General features: G+C 51.1%; 1 long non-coding RNA gene across 1 annotated transcript; it reads right to left on the bottom strand.

The window, feature by feature from the left end:
- Positions 1–1,901: 1,901 nt before the first annotated feature.
- On the bottom strand, positions 1,902–6,067 carry LOC141370635 (uncharacterized). The gene is made up of 3 exons (XR_012374832.1): positions 5,983–6,067; positions 4,078–4,236; positions 1,902–2,629 (listed from the first exon to the last, which is right to left on the bottom strand). It is a non-coding gene; the product is annotated as an uncharacterized lncRNA (long non-coding RNA).
- Positions 6,068–16,592: the final 10,525 nt, after the last annotated feature.

Raw genomic sequence — 16,592 nt, 5'->3', positions numbered from 1 at the left:
CACCCATCCTCTCTGCATCCTGTTCTGTATATCTGATGGCCAGTAAGGGAAGGGGGTATGTATGACCTTTCTAAAATATGTAGGAATGAGAAAACACCTTCCTTGGACAAGACCGACTTGCACAAAATGGCCAAAAATGCCAGGAGCTCCCTTTCCTAGGGAATAATCCCCGCGTTCCAGGTGAGGGAACACCACACATATATTGTAGACTCTGGGTTTAGCACTTTACATGCGTGTGATCTGATCTTATCCTCTCCCAAACCACATCACGTGGATATAAAGCTGCAGAGTTAAAAAGTGCAGAGCACTGGCCCAAGACCCTGACTACCTGCTTTAAAACCAGTCTTAGCCACTTCTAGTAAGTGACTTAACTTCCCTGTGCCACACCTTGCCCATCTGTAAAATGGGGATATGACAACAGCACCTACTTCATGGGGCTGTCATGAAGACTCGGTGCGTTAATGAACGCAAAGTACTTAAAACAAGGTCTGACACAGGGGCTCTCAGCGCCTACCGCTGCCATCATCGACAGCATTTTACAGATGAAGACACTGAAGCACAAATGGGTTAACTGCATTGATTAATTTCACTTGGCTAAGTCAATGGTGGAGCTGAATTTTGGACCTTGGTCTGACAGACTTTTTTTTTTTTTAAGATTATTTATTTGAGAGGGTGTGAGCAGGGGGAGTGGTAGAGGGAGAGAAAGACTCTCAGCAGGTGCTGAGCCTGATGCAGGGCTTGACGTGGGGCTCGATCTCACCTGAGATCATGACCTGAGTGGAAACCAAGAGTTGGATGCTTAACCGACTGTACCACCCAGCCTCCCTTGGTCTGGCAGATTTTTTTTATTATTATTATTTGAGTGAGAGAGAGAGAGAATGAGCCAGGAGCGGGGAGGGGCAGAAGAAGAGGGAGAAGCAGACTCCCCCCTGAGCAGGGAGCCCGACATGGGGCTCGATCCTGGGACCCCGAGATCATGATCTGAGCTGAAGGGAGACGTCCAACTGACTGAGCCACCCAGGTGCCCCGATCTGTCAGACTCTTAATACAACCCCATTGTTCCTGGGGGTTCCAGGATCACCTGCTCACCATACAGGGTCCTGCCCCTGCAGCCAGAGTTCCTGCCCCAAAGTCAAAGGAAGGCTTGCTCTTTAAGGTCCTATTACCCAAACGGATTGCTGGCTGGTTCCTCAGAAATCCGCACCCACGCCTCAAGAACCCATGTAAAGACCTTTTCTACAGCGTTTATCATACTGTTTTGCAATGATTTGCTTTTCTGATCATCTTCCCTGCTAATAGAAATAGCTGCCGTATATTGTGGGTCTCTTGTGTGCTGAACATCTAGATACACACATTGCCTTACTTAATCTGCACAACAGCCCAGCAAGGTGCATTGATTAGTAGACCTTTTCTATAGATCAAGAAACCGAGGCTCAGAGTGGTGAAGGCATTTGATCCATGGCACACACTCGGGATTCAAATATGGGTCTGTTTCGTTTTTGTTTTTTTTTAAGATTTATGTATTTATTAGAGAGAGAGAGTGCAAGTGCATATGGAAGGAAGGGCAGAGGGAGAGGGAGAGAGAGAGTCTCAAGCAGACTCCCTGCTGATCATGGAGCCCAACGCAGGGCTTGAGATCTCAGGACCCTGAGCCGAAATCAAAAGTTGGACACTTAACCGACTGAGCCACCCAGGTGCCCCAGGGTCTGTCTTATTTGTGATGTGCGCTTATCTGTGGCGCTGTGGGACCTTTTACTATTAACAGTTACACACTCCACAGTGGTTAAACCCATGCCAAGCTCTAGGGCCCATACTAATCGTTTCACATGCATATCTCCTTTAATCCTCAAAACATTGCAAATAGTTATTATCTTCTCCTTTTAGAAGAGGAAACGGAGGCTCAGAGAGGTGTGGAAACCTGTCCAGGGTCACACAGCTTGTAGGTGGTTAGGGTGGGGACTTGAACCTAGTAGAAACAACATCTATGGACTATTTACTCCATTCGCTGCCTCTGTGAACAACGTCAGGCACAAAGACCATGACTTACATGCCTTTGAATGTTCTCAACATAGTGTTGTTGAGTGTCTGGGATGCTAAATAAATATTTACCAAACATACTAGTGATTAAATGAATGGAAGCTTCAGTGTTTCTCCAAGTACCCGTGCAGGTCCCCTGGGTCTGTGCATCATGTGGGAGAGCTTTTGAGCATGTGAGCCAGAGAAATGGAAGCCGACTTCCTTACCATAACCCTCATTCTGGTTGCATGGCCTCTGATGACATATTCTTTGGTGAGCCAGACGATTTTGCTGACACTCCTTAAAAAGTTTCTGAGAATCCAGAGAAAGAAAGGGGCCATTAACTGACAACAGGCCGGACTTTCTCTGCTGCCCAGCTTGGGCTATTCGATGTATCAGCTGGGCACAGAAACAAGCTGGGAACATCTCTCCCTGGAAATGCCCACAGCCATAAATCAAAAATCAGTCTTCATGGGGAAAGAGCGTGGAGACGGCTGTTGGTCGTGTATGGGGCTTTCCAAACATACTCCGCATCCCCAGAGCTGATAGGAACTTGTATAGGGAGGTCACTCTAGATCATCGGACTGGTTCCATGTCAGAGTCAACTGATAATCTGGCAGAATGAAGAGGAAAGAAGAAATGGCATTCTCCATCATGAGTCTTAAAAGTGCTCTGGTCTTTGGCTATGTCTATTAGTTACCTCTGGCTGCAAAACAAATCACCCAAAACATACTGGCTTAAAACAAACTCATTTATCATCTCTTGCAGGTTGAGAATTTGGGAGCCGCCTAGCTGTGTGGTTCCGGGTCAGGGCTTCTTAGAAGGTTGGAGGCAGGGGCACCTGGGTGGCTCAGTCGGTTAAGCATCCAACTCTGGGTTTTGGCTCAGGTCATGATGTCAGGGTTGTGAGATCGAGCCCTGTGTTGGGCTCTGTGCTCAATGGGGCGTTTGCTTGAGATTGTCTTCCTCTGCCCCTGCCCCTGCCCACTCTCTCTCTCAAATAAATAAATCTTAAAAAAAGAAGGTTGCAGTCTGGTGAAAGTGGGACTGCAGTCTGTGGAAGCCTTGACTGAGACCCCACTCCCCTTCCAAGGTGCTTCCCCTGCACGGCTAGCAAGCTGGTGTGGCCGCTGGTGGGATGCCTCAGTTTCCCGTCAGGTGGGTATCTCCTCTGGCTGTTGGCGTGTCCTCATGACATGGCAGCTGACTTCCCCAGACGGTGAGATTCAAGAGCCTAAGACAGAGACTGTGATGCTGTTTATGACTTAGCTTTGAAAGTCACACACTGTCATTTCTGTCCACACAGGCCAGCCAGCCCTGATTCCACATGGCAGGCAACTTCCTAAAGACGTGAATATGAGGTAGCGTGGGGCCGCCATTGGAGGGAGGCTACCATTTCTGAGAATCGGGTCTAAGGGAGGGTGACAGGTGCTACAGATGGCGTTAGGCATAAAGGTGTTCATTGCAGCGTTGTTTACAATAGTAAGAAATTGGAAATGACCTATGTATGCGTCTTTTTTTTTTTTTTAAGGATTTTATGTATTTATTTGAGAGAAAGAGAGAGAGCGAGCACGAGCAGGGGGAGGGGCAGAGGGAGAGGGAGAAGCAGGCTCTCCGCTGAGCAGGGAGCCCGAGGTGGGGCTCGATCCCAGGACCCCGGGATCATGACCTGAGCCGAAGGCAGACGCTTAGCCCACCGAGCCACCCAGGCGCCCTGCATGCGTCCTCCTACATAAGAAGCCACACAATGGAATAACGATTATCTGCGTGCCTATTGCCCAGAGAAAGAACTGGCAAGACATCGTCAAGACATCATCACGCTTTGGCTCTGGTTATTCCTGTGGGCGGGCATGTGACTGAGTAGTGTAGATAGCTAACTGAGGCTCAGGGTGCCCAAATGTGGGACCACTGAGGGAAGGAAGCTGGCTCTTCATTTATAAATTCATCCTGCTGGGCTGCTCTCTCCTCAACACTCCCAGAAAATTGAAGCTGAGCATTTTGGTTTCTGAAACACCCCTTCAACCAGGCTGGCTTCAGACCGGAGGTTTGGCAGCTACATACCTCTAGGGTGTGATTCCAAGTAGCAGCTGGTCCAGCGAGGTGTCAGGGATTGCTCTTCATTCGCCTCCCCGATCCTCTCTGCGCCTTACACCGATTAGGACACTGGGAGGCTTCTGGAGCACCCAGGGCAAGCAAGGGCCACAGAGATATTACCTTGTCCTGTTAATTAGAAACAGACGTTTGTCCCCTCCCCTGACCCCCTCCACGCGCTCAGTGAGAAATGACCAGTCATTTTTCTTGACCCTCAACACATTAATTATCCAGGGAGTGCAAAGAAAAGGAGACCATTCCTGGAAGAAATCTATGGCCCCATCTGTCCCTATTTCCCCGAGATTCCCAGGACTCAAACAGCTTTTAAAGGATGCAAATACAGTTTCCTTGCAGCCAGCTTGCTGCAGCCTCCCTGCCGCTGGAACCGAGGCCTTTCCCAGGGCCTGGGGCGGTGCCATCCCCCAGGGGGAATGGCTCTTTCTCCACCTCGGTCGGCAAGCCAGAGGTGACAGAGAAAAAGAGCAAGGCTTTGTGCTATCATTTTAGCCGTTGGAGCTGCTTGGCCGATGAGCACAGGCTTTGGCAAGTGAGCGGACCCCGTTTTGGTTTCCATCTCTGCCAAAGACATGCTGTGTGGCCTTCGGCAAGTCACTCTGCCTCTCTGTGCCTCTGATTCTTCACCTTTAGAAGGAGAGACTAGGGGCGCCTGGGTGGCTCAGTCCGTGAAGCGTCTGCCTCAGGCTTAGGTCATGATCCCGGGGTCCTGGGATGGAGTCCCACATCGGGCTCCCTGTTCTTTGGGGAGTCTGCTTCTCCCTCTCCCTCTGCTCCTCACCCCCGCTTGTGCTCTCTCTCTCTCTCTCTCAAATAAGTAAATAAGTCTTAAAACAAAAACAAAACCAAAAAAGAAAAAAGAAAAGGAGAGACTAATGGGGCCTACCTCTCATGGTTGCCGTGAGGTTTAACAAGATCACATTTAAACGCTTAGCAAAGTGTAGGGCATGCAATAAGAGCATAATAAATGGTTGTCACGATCATACTATCGCAGATTCACAAGACTGGCTGCAAGAGCCGACACCTGCTGGCCTAGACAGAGCCTTTGAGAAATTAGGAGAACCACTAAGACCTCAGATTTCTCATCTCTCAAGTGGGGCTACACAAGACATAACCATGCCGCTGGGACACTGAGATCAGCTGGTGGATCTGGTGTGGACTGTCAAGCAGGTTTCAAACCCTGCCTATTGGACCTAACTTATTAAGTGCATCTGCTCTTGGGGCGCCTGGGTGGCTCAGTCGTTAAGCGTCTGCCTTCGGCTCGGGTCATGATCCCGGGGTCCTGGGATCGAGCCCCGCATCGGGCTCCCTGCTCGGCGGGAAGCCTGCTTCTCCCTCTCCCACTCCCCCTGCTTGTGTTCCCTCTCTCGCTGTGTCTCTCTCTGCCAAATAAATCTTAAAAAAAAAAAAAAAAGATTTTAAGTGCACCTGCTCTTGGCCTTGGCCTTCAGTCATGCCCCCCGACCCTGCCAGAGATGGTGCCCCTGGAGGCTGGTGGGCACGCAGGGCCTACGGCTGGAACCCTTGGACTGGAGGCCGGAGGGCTCAGGAGGTGCGGGCCGTGCCCACTCTCCTTCAGACTGTGTACCACGGGCCCGGCAGGAGGAGGAAGGATGTGGTCCCTGGGGTCCCTGTGAGGAGGCCAGTGGTCCTGTGAGGAGTGGAGCCAGGGACAGGGGAGTATCCTGTGGACTGGCAGGGAGAAGGCAGCGCTGCCCTGAGTCCACCCATCTGGCCCAGAGCGACCCGTCCCTGCCCCCTGGGGCTGCAGCAGCCATCCTGACACCCTTTTGCCACCCCCGAGAAGCTTCTGGACCCACAGGGGGAGGAGGGCGTATGGGTGATAGGGCCCCTTCTCACCTGCCCTTTGGGAGCTTCTAATAACACGCCAAGCCCAGAGGCTGCAGACCTTGTGTGTCCCCCTCACTTCCCTTTCCCGGGTATGGGAGGCTGACTGAGCTCCTGAAACCACATGACTCGCTGTGTGTCCCTGGACTGGCCACTGTCACTTCCTTCATTCAACAAACAGATCTAGGGCTGGGGTCAAGAGCCTCCCTTTTCCACTGTATGCTTGGGCAGGGGACAGTCACCTCTCTGAGCCTCTGTTCCCTCATCTGTAAAATGGGGATAACAATAGCACTTTCATAGAGTTTTTAGGATTTAATGAGAAAACAAGGCCCTGGGCAAACGGGGCTGTTACAATTGCTCTCCACCACCCCCTCCCACCTACCCCCTCTGCTCTAGGGAGACCCCTGCCTGGTCTGCCCAGAAGCCCAGCCCTGCTGGTTGTTTTGGGGCTGAGCACGGAGAATGGATAAGGCCACAGCTGGAACCAGCAAGATACAGGCTCTGTGACCTTGGGCAAGTTACTGGCCCTCTCTGGGCCTCAGTTTCCCCATCTGTGGAAGTCAGGAGTTATACAGTAAAAGCTGAGACAGCAGTGCCTGGTACATTTATGGAGCGCTTACTGTATGCTCCACCCTTCACCTGCTTCTCAATTCTAGGGGGCACACGTGTCATCGACAGCCCATTATCCAGCCAGCGAGGCTCAGAGAGGTGGGCGGACGTGTCCCCAGATACACAGCTAGGAGTAGTGGTGCTTAGCTTGAGTCCCGCTCTCCTGTACGAGTAGCTTCCTCCCCTTGGGGTGCGAGGCTAACTTTGGGGGGCTTCCATTCCCGCTCCAACCCTCCCCACCTCCTTCCAGCCTCTGTGGGGAGGTGCTCTCCTAGGGGAGAAGCTGCCATCCCAGCTCCACTGAACTCAGCACAAAGGCAGTGACAGGGCCGAAGCTCCATCTCCACCTAGTCAGGAGATCTGATGGAAAAACACCCCAGAGCCAGGCCGGTGGGGAGGGTGTTCTGGGAGCTGCTTTGGTCCTCTGGGCCCACAGCCAAACAGTCACAGAAAGGAGATTCAGTTCCTTCAGCAATCTGAGCACCTATCGTGTGCCTGGCATGGGGCAAGGCCCTGGGGTCAGGTAGAAGAAGTGGGAGAACTCACCCCAAATCACAGAAGCCCATGTTTATAGGGGACTTACTCGGTGGACTCTCCTTTAATCCTCACCACCTCAAGTGATCAATGCTGTTATGACCCCCAAGTGACAGATCTGGAAAATGAGGTCCAGAGAAGGAAAGTGATTTGTTTGAGGCCACACAGCTAGTGGGTGTTGGAGCTCAGATTGGGAGCCCTCACAGCCTGACTCCGGGCCTGAATTATCTCTCTACTGTGCTGTTTACTGAACACCTACGATGTACAGCCATTGTAAGTCATCTTCACCCCTCCCCACAGACCGTAACCGTATTTTACAGAGAGGGAAGTGGAGGTTCAGAGAGGTTAGGTAACTGGGCCAAGGTCACACAGCCAGGAAGTGGCAGAGGAAAGATTCAACCAGGTCTGCCTGACTCCCCCAAACCTGTCGTGGCCCCAAAGGGAAAAAGAGATCACCTCCATCATTCATCAATTTATTTATTTAACCATTTATTGAACAAATATTTATTGAGTGCCTATTATGTCAGGCACAGGGTGGACCACAATAAAGCTGACCCAGCCCCCAACCTAAGGGGCTCACAGTCTTGTACACGCCCATGGGGTGCTCAGACTAAATAGCCCTCTCTTGCAGACTTTATGCTATTAGGGATGGCTTTCTGGAAGAGGTGGATCTGGAATTCTGTCTACTTTCTGGCTGGGCGACCTGGGTAAGCCATTTAACTTCTGAGTCTCTTCATCTGCACAATGGTGAAAACAAAGCCAGCTTGTCTGGTATGGTTCAAGAGGTGTCACTTGTTACAGCTAACATTAGGATCCCAACCAAGCCTCCACTGCCGGGCAGAGAAAGTGGGTGGAGGGAAGATGTGTGATGTCACTGAGGTCTAGGCTCTGGGAGGCAACAGGCAGAGAGTGCTGAAACCCTTGGAAGGCAGGAACGCAGGCTAATGGGTGAGGAGAGCACACAGGCCCCAGACAGGGTGTGGCCTCCATGAGTCTAGAGTCCAGAACTGTGACCTCAGCTGGACCCCTGAGGCTTCCAGCAGGAATGAGGTCAGGGCTGGGGGCATGTGGCCTAAAGAGAGGAGGTGTTCAAGGACTAAGAGAAGCTGCAAAAGGGGTTGTTGGTGGTGGAAGATTCTGGGCTTAAAGCTCTAGTGTTGGTGTCACCCGGATTCAAACTGGGGTCAGACACTCCTTAGTGACCTTAGGCAGGTGATGTCACTTATCTGAGCCTCTGTTTTTTCCTGTAGGAAATGTGTTCATGCCTGCGTTGCCAGCTTGATGTATGGAATCAGATATCAGCGATTATTTTATCTGACAAGGGCATGTATAGCACCTACCTGGGCCCAGTGCCATTCTAAGCCCTTTATGCACGCAAGTGTGGGCACAGTGAGCGGCCAGGCAGCTACTGTCCCTCTAGACATCACGTGATCTTGATACAATGACGGTGTTTTACTTTCGAATCAGGAAAAACAACACCAACCAGGAAGGCAAATTCCATTTTGGGAGCAGGATGGGGCCGCCTAAGGGCAGCCCTGGGAGCCTGGCTGTGAGCTAGGCCGGGATGAGAATTCGGGGTGGGGGGGACCGTCCTGCTAGGGCTAGGCACTTGGGATCTTCTCCCGGGACCTCCAGGAAGAACCTCGGGAAGCAGGAACTGTTCCCTATGGGAGATGCGCCGATCCCGGAAGCCTTCCAGACACCATGTGCACGTGTGCGCGTGCATGTGCCTGTGCGCGTGCATGTGCATGCATCTGTGGCGGAGGCGGGGAGGGGGGGGCGGTTTCGAGGAGGTTTCCCAGGTCGGGGTTCAGCTCCAGTCTTTCTGCGTCTTGCGTCCTCTCCACCCCGGCCTCCCGTGGCTGTCCACGGCCCCGCTGCCAGCCGCAGGCCACGGCCGTCTGTTGTGGCAGATGTTTGGCTGTGCCATGGCAACGCCAGAACAGGATGTGCCGCTGGATCGCAGCAGGGACAAGCCCACGCTCTCAGGCCGCCCACGCCGTTCCCTTCCCCAAAGGCTTATTGCAAAGAACCACGCGGGGCCAGGTCGGGGACGGGCAGTGTTTGTATCCGGAGAGACACAGAGCCAGCGTCCTCGGAGGGTTCGGTGGCCGCGGGTGGGGAGGATGTGTGTGCACATCCCAGCGGAGTCCCCCTCCCCCTTGCCTCCCTCTGCCCTTCAGAGCCATGCTAAGGAAGCAGGGTGGGGAGGAGAGCTGCCCATCAGCAGGGTCTGATCTGCGGGTATCTAACTACTGTCTTCCCCACCGTTCCAGCAACGACTCACTGAAGGATTACTTTGTGCCAGGACCTGTACTAAGTACTTTATGTAACAAATAACACTAAAATTCAGGGGGGTGTACTTGGTGCTAACTACCCAGTGCGGATCTTTAGCACAGCATTATGAGGTTATTTTTGTTCTTCACCTTGGGAAACTGAGTCACAGGGAGGTTAAGTCACTTGCTCCAGGGCACAGAGTAGGTAAGTCAGGGAGCTGGGATTGGGGTCCAGGCCTGTCTTGCTCCAAAGCCCTTGATTGGACAGGTGACACTGCCAGGGCCCTGGCATAATACATAATACATACATACATACATACATACATACATAATTTGCAGGACCCTGTTGCAAAGTGAAAAGGCCTGGTCTTTGTTAAGGAATTATTAGGGATTTCAGGGCGCCTGGGTGGCTCAGTCGGTTAAGCGTCTGCCTTTGGCTCAGGTCATGATCTCAGGGTCCTGGGATCAAGCCCCCTGTCCAGCTCCCTGCTCAGCGGCGAGCCTGCTTCTCCCTCTCCCTCTGCCCTTCACCGTGCTTGTGCTGTCTCTCTAATAAATAAATAAAATCTTAAAAAAAAAAAAAGAATTATTAGGGATTTCAAGAGTGACAGGCAGAGCCTTAGACCAATCGTGGTGCACTGGTAAGTGCAGAGTCCCGTGCAGCTGCCCATGAAGCCTACCCTGAATGCTACATCACCACCTCCCAGACGCTCAGAGGGTGGGCCTGAGCAGCCTGGAGAAGTTCACAGAGCAGGATACTGAGCCACTGCAATCTGGGAGCACTCTGTCTGTTCCCAGGGCTGTGCTAGCTCATCAGAAGGGAGCAAAGACCTTCTCCCGCAAAATGCTGTGCTGAGTCCCCCAGAGCCACAAGCCTGGGAGTTTACAGTGCAAATTTTAGCTCAATACGAAAGCATTCTTTTATTAAATCTTTACATTTCTCTTTTTCATTATAAAAGTAACAGAACCCTGTTGCAGAGATGCTGGAAAATAGGGAAAAGGAGGAAAAAACATAAACCTTGACTCCTACCTGTCTGACTCCATTTCTGTTAGCAGGTGGTGTATTTTCTTCCTGTGGTTTACAGAAGGGCTTTCTGTCAGGACCCCGAGGGATGAAACAGATGGCCTCCTCTTTGTCCCCAGCGCCTGGCACATGGCAGGGGAGCCGCAAATTGGGGCAGGGGGAGGAGGGAGAAACCCAGAATGGATGGATGTTATAAAGGGACCTGGCTTGGGTGACCTTTCAGATGCTTCTGGACTCCGAAAACCTCAGGATTCTTAGATTCATAGCTAATGCCTGGTGCTGACTTAAGGTTCGGTCCAATGCGCCAAGCCCTTGTTGGGGTCCAGAAGGTGACAGGCACCGCCCCTGCCCCAGAGGAACTTGGTTTAGGCAATCATGGGTGTGCCCAAACTTTCCAGGCCTTAGTGAATGAAATGAGGATTCGCTTTCAGAGCACATTTCATTCACAATCATCAAATGAATGCTCATTCACAATCATCAAATATTTATTAAGCACCTACTATGTGCTCAGCATTGCACTAAGTACACTATGGACTATTTTCTTTGGGGAGAGGATGGTGGGGTAGAAAGTATATGAATCTGGAGTCAGGCACCCTGGACTTTTGTCCCTTTCTGGCTGCGTGGCTCTGACCCACATTCCCTAACCTCTCTGAGCTTCCACCTTTTTGTTTGTAAAAGGGGGTCAAATCTGTTGTGAGGACCAACTCAGTAATATATGTGAAACTTGCAAGTAGTAGATGCTCAGTGTAGGCTACTTCCTTCCTGCTTCCGTCCCCCCCTTCCCTCCCAGCAGTACCAACAAGAACAGCCACCATGATACAGCATGGGTGGTGGGCCAGGGCAAAGGGGGTTGCGTACATTATCAGCTAATTCTCAAAGTCTTGGCTCCACGAGGTAGGTAGCATTGTCCTTAACCCATTTTGATATCCGACTTCCAAACTAGAGAGCTCACCACCTCCAACATACCACCTGCAGGAGACTCTTGTCTCTTAGCATCTGGGTCCTATGCATCCTTTCCTATGCTGGGAGGCTGTTCCTGCCAACACCAACATTTTATTTGCTGGAACAGTTTACAACAAGAGGACTTTTGAGCTGGAATGGGACCCTTTACAACTATACTTCAGGATGCATGAGTGGTTTCCCTTTAAAGGCAAAAAATGGTGGACAGGATTTGGGAAAGAGACACACACACCTTTGTGTCATCCAAATAGCCTTTGGAGCACGACGTGGGTCAGATTTTCCAGGGGCTGGAGGCTTCATTCCTGACTCCTGTGTTTTCTTGCTGATACCTATAGGGAGACCAAGATGCATTTTCAGTTGCTTTTTCTACTTCTGGGGTGGGGACAGCTCTGGGTAAGGTTTCAAGTGGGGAAGAAGCAGTACTTACTGGCTTCACCACTTCCCAGATGTAACCGTGGGCAAACCACTTGCCCTCTGCAGGCCTGTCTCTTCTGTGTGAGCTGTGGATCACATCAACAGGGCTGTTTCGAGGACTCTGGGATTCCTTACATAAAGTGCCTGGTACACAGAAGGGCAGGTAGAATCTGCTCCCTCGTGCTAGGGTACAGGATGAGTGGCTGGGTTTTCTGAGCAGGTCTCACTGTGGACGCTGTTGGTGGACATCTTTAGAAAGGGCTTCCCCACCGTAAGGTGAATCCTTCTGAAACGCCAGTCATTCCCCAAGCCCCGCCTTCTGGAGCCGCCTCCAAGCATCTGGCCAAGAGGGGCTTCTCCAGGCGTCAACACAAGCAAGTGGGAGGGGAGGGGATGGGGCGCTGGCGGGGGGGTTGTCCTCCTCTACAAACTACCCCCACTAGTGGCATAACCTGGGATCACACTCAACCTCAGGATCGTTACCCTGAGGATGAAATCAGGGTAAAAATCAGCCGATGATAGGAACGTTCTCCTGGGGCCCTGGCTACATAAATGGAGTATCTGATGAGTTTTGGGATCATCCGGGTTCTGTTAGGGGGATGTGGGTGTTGTCTCTAGGAAGCTGTGTGGAATGTGATTGTGGCTAGCAAAGTGGAAGCCTGCCCCATTGCATCACACTCTTATTTTGATGGTTTCTGTGCTTGGCCATTAGAATTCCCAGGGAATCCATCAGGAGCGTACAGTGCTGGGCCCGTTCCCCAGGCTCTGATTCATGTTTGGAGCCTGAAGAGAATTTAGGAGGTGTCTCCAGCCTTGCCAATGACGAAGCCTGTCCTGAACCATGACCCTCAGTGGTTTGGTTTCACAAACATCTTACAGAAAGGACCGCCCTGCAGCGGGCTAGCACTAACCACAGGAATCACACTCCCCACCGCTCCCAGCACCTTAACCTTTTGCTTTGATTTCCTACTCCATAAACAATTCCTAACCATAATTTGGCTTCAAATGTAATTTGTCTAGAGGACTCAGTGTGCTTATTGGCAAGTAAGAGTACTCGGACCTGCTTGACAGCTATTAATTCTTGCTCTCAAGTAATCTGCTTGCATTCTGGTTTATCCATCAGTCTCCTGTGAGTCCAGGCAACGGACACAGCAAGCTGAGGTGAACGAAACATAGTGTTTCTTGGAGTGAATGTGAGTACCCGTGCTCTTTCCCCTGACCGCACAGCCAGAGCAAAGGACACCAAGATAGCAGGGTTTAAAACGCAAGTAGCTTAGCTTCATGAGTCACCAAGGGAGGAGAGCCACCAAAAGGGTCCTGACCTGCAGTGGATTGGGACCTGGGCATGAGAACAGCCTCTGTTGTGTGCAGCAACTGAGGTTCCCTGGGATTCCTGCCTTGGCCACCAGCAATAATCAGCCTCCACAGTCTCCTCTTCCATGACATGTGGCTGGGCTAGCTTAGGTGGTGGTGCCGAACACACTCGAGCGAGAAGAGACACCTCCCAGAGTCCAAGTCCCACCTTGGCAGGGACAGGTTTTTTGGGTATACAAATGACCACCCGTATGTGGGTCCGCTCCTCCTTACTAATAAAATCGGGAGGAGAAACAAGACAATTCCTAGAGGAGCTAACATCTGTTCCCTTGTTCTTTCTTCCGTCTAATGTGTCTGGGTTTCTATAGCATGGGGCTTAGCACCAAGTAGGTGCTCAGTAAAGACTGGCTGTCAGGATGATGCAGATATGTTGACTGTCTCGGCAAGGACTGAAGAAGCAGCTTCCTTTTGCACGAGTTCACAGGTCATCAAACGTTTATAAAGAAAAAGTTTATTTTCATCACAAGCACACAGACTATTACAGTACACACCAACAGAAGTAAAAAAAAAAAGTGCATTATGCATCTTCTACTGCAAATTCACAGTACAAAAGATACTGCCTTTTAAATATATAATATAAAAAAAACACGAAGAAAAACAATAGAATAAAAAAAATCATTGATATCTTAATGCAACACGCTGGAACCCATTGGCAGCTTCTGAAAACCAAAGAACTTATCTTAGAGAGCTCCTGATTTTGCAGGGGCTGGTGTCTGTCCCCACATTTGGTTGCAGCGAGCTCAGGACACCAACGGAGGAGAAAACAGGGAGGCCTAGGTGGTAACACAGCTCTATTAAACAAGAGTACAACTGTGTGATGGGGGGAGGGGGCGGTGCCACCCCCGGCTGGCTGGCAAACCAAGTTCTGTGCTTTCCTTGCTACCATGGGACACACTGTGAGCCAGTGCCTGCCTCACCTGCAGGAACCACCAACGCTCCTTGGACAGTTGCGGGGGGGCATCCCCCCCACCCCCGCATACGACTGCACAGCAGATGAGCACAAGTACGGGGTAGGGGGAGCTCCAGCCCTCACGCCAACCACCACTGACAAGGCAAAGGTCCAATCACAGAAGGTGAGAGCTTACCAGTTTCCCATAAATACACAGTATTTGTAAACTATTATTAAGGCACTCAATTGTAAAACAATAATTACAGTGTCGGAAAAGGGGGGAGGAAGCAGCCACCTTCTTGTGTGGCACGGCCAACACAAAGGACAGTAGAGGGGCTGGGGGGCTGGTTGTAAAGACTCCTGTTGCAGAGACTGACCGAAGCCGGGGCCGTGGCACCTACCGCTAGACAAAAGGGGGGTCAATGTCTGGGTCTCCAAGGAGTAGCGCTGCACACGGCCCCATTCCACCTCGGTCAAGGTGATCCACTTTGTACTCGGGTGACACAGCATGTATGTGGATGGGAGAGAAGTGACCCGCAAGATGATGATTCAAGTTGCACACATATGCATATATATATATATATATATATATATATATGCATGTATGCAGAGTGAGCTCATACACATAAGTATGCAGTTGCAGAGCACACAATAAAAAGACCAAGTAGCTGAGCATGGGGGGCTCAATCAACTCCCTTTGTTTGGCATGCAGCATTGGCAAGAACCTGCGGGATGGCAGCGGAGTGGGGGCACCCTCGCTGGGCTAAGTGTCACCAATTCCTTAGCCTGCCTAGCTCTCCTGCCGGAGGTCACGTGGCTGTCCTCAGTGGGTCCGGGGGAAGCTCTGCTAGGTGGCCAGCCAGAGGAGGGGTGGGTGGAATGTACTCTGGAACAAAGCCTTTCTGGTCAACAGAGAGCACGTCTTTCTTCAGACACCTTGGGTAAGGTCATGTATATGACTGTGCCTAAATGACGCATCAATTCTTCTCACTGGGGAGAAAAGACCCCTGGGGGGCAGGGGGAGTCATGAACCCTCTGGGATCAGGCCAGGGTGGAGAGACAAGAGTGCCGAAGTACAGAGCTGTCCTGAAGATGCTAATGCTCTTGAAACTTTGGCTCTGCCCTGTGGCGTCCCCTGGGCTTATCCAGGAGGGAAAAGGCTTTAAGAATGAGCTGGAATGGTTTTTGGCTAGAGGGGTGGGGTGGAACGGAAGGGAAGGCTGGACAGTGCGGCCACCTGTGAGCAGCTGGTGAGTGATCTCACGCATACAAACGGTATCACCACCCAGGAGTGTGCTGTTGGGCACCCCGAGGTGGGCATGGGTCCCCGTGAAGAGATCAAAGAAACAGGGAATGCCAAGAGCAAGAAGCCTTGTGCTGAGGTTCTTCAGCGGTGACCATCGCTCCGACACCCTGAAGTAGCATGAAGGCAAAGAAACTGAAATCGGCATTCTGGAATCAAGATCAGAGGGCAGCGTGGTTCCTCCTCTCTCCGGATCCAGTTTCCCCCTCATACTTAACAAAGCTTGACAAGAAGACCCTCCACCCCACCCTGGATCGATGCAAGATGACGATGGAGGGAAGTTCAGTCTAACTTGCGGCATGCCGCATGGACTGCAGTAAAAGAGACGGAGGTGAGGTGGGACATGAAAGGCAGTTCAAGACTCAGGGAGATTATCCAGCTGATCTAGAAAAATCCCGTTCTCCATTTCAATAAGGACATTCCCTGAAGATGGTGGTCACCAGGATCAATGACTTTCATAGCAGAAACCCTGCCTCCCACTTGTGCCCCCCACGTTTGGCACGTTCGCCATCAGCAAAGATTCCAGACGCAGCATTGGTCAAGATGCGGCCTATCTTATGGCACAGACTTTCTTTTCAGAGGCCAGTGAGTCATGGAGAAAAGTTCGTATACCTCCAGGCCAGAGTGTTATCCACCCAATCAAGAATGCCACCATTTTGCTTTGATAATGGGGACCTGGGCCCTGGTCTGTGTAGACGCTGACCTACAAGCCGTGATTGTGAAAACGAAAGGGTCACCAAAGGCCGAAGACTCACTCCAATTTGTAATCCTCTTTCTACGTTTTCAAAATTAAAGTTTGCAAAAATATATTGTTCTCACACACCAGACACGTGTGGTTAAAAGAGCAACATAAGCCTGTCAGCATCAAATCTAAAGGATCATCTGACACAAAAATGGAGCCACCTCACGAAATTTAATTTGGCAAAACATATTAAACTCAATTATGTTTTTGGAGAATGTTTCTTTTGGCCGGGGGTGGGGTGGGGGAAACCCCAGTAGGTTTTCCAGGAAGAAGTAGATAATCACCTTTTAAGGTGACTTCAGTTGACAGGGGTGGGAAAACAAATTCCTATAAAATAACATTATGTTAAAAAACAAAAACCAAAAAAACACTGGGGAGGAAAAGTTCCTGGAGAGAGTGTTTCAGCACAAACCCCACCCACCAGTTGAAATGTGGACCACCCTTGTCCACCCTTGTTCCTGAAGACCCTGCCCGGGGTGATCTCTGGCTGCTCTCGG

The sequence above is a fragment of the Callorhinus ursinus genome, unplaced genomic scaffold (genome assembly GCF_003265705.2).
Source record: "Callorhinus ursinus isolate GAN/ISIS: 27379988/994484 unplaced genomic scaffold, GSC_fseal_2.0 scaffold41, whole genome shotgun sequence".
NCBI lineage: Eukaryota > Metazoa > Chordata > Mammalia > Carnivora > Otariidae > Callorhinus > Callorhinus ursinus.
This window is presented reverse-complemented; position numbering and strand designations above follow the sequence as displayed.